Raw genomic sequence first — 487 nt, 5'->3', positions numbered from 1 at the left:
GCCGCCTCTCGCGAGAGTGCCCGGCCCGGGGCATTGTGGGAAATGTAGTCCTGTCCCCCTCCCCCGGTATTCCCCAAATCGGGCTCAACTGTTAAAGCTTTTCTCTGTTTATACATTTCGGCTGAAAGATGCGTAGTTCTCTTATTAATTAGCGTTCTATATTCTATTGGTTATTAGGTCCGATGGTTGGAGGGTGGTGCTGGTAACGCACGGGGGTTCGATCCCCGCGTGCGCCGTTCACATAAGCGTTGGACTCCGTGATCCATGTGGGTCCCTTCCAGCTTGGAATATCCTGTAATAATTCTCGCTTCCCATGCTAATTAGTGCCTTGCTCTGTCTTTATCTTCTTTTGACTCGGTGGCCGTGATCTCCTCCTGCCAGAATTACCTTTTACCCACTCTGGGCTCCTCCATACAAGACAAGGAGCTACTGGAGAGGATCCAGTGGAGGATGAAGGGTCTGGAGCATCTCCCTGATGAGGAGAGAC

Source organism: Corvus brachyrhynchos, unplaced genomic scaffold (assembly GCF_000691975.1).
Source record: "Corvus brachyrhynchos isolate BGI_N302 unplaced genomic scaffold, ASM69197v1 scaffold26, whole genome shotgun sequence".
In the NCBI taxonomy this organism is placed as follows: Eukaryota; Metazoa; Chordata; class Aves; order Passeriformes; family Corvidae; genus Corvus; species Corvus brachyrhynchos.
The sequence above is the reverse complement of the archived record's forward strand: the minus strand, read 5'-3'. Positions refer to the sequence as shown.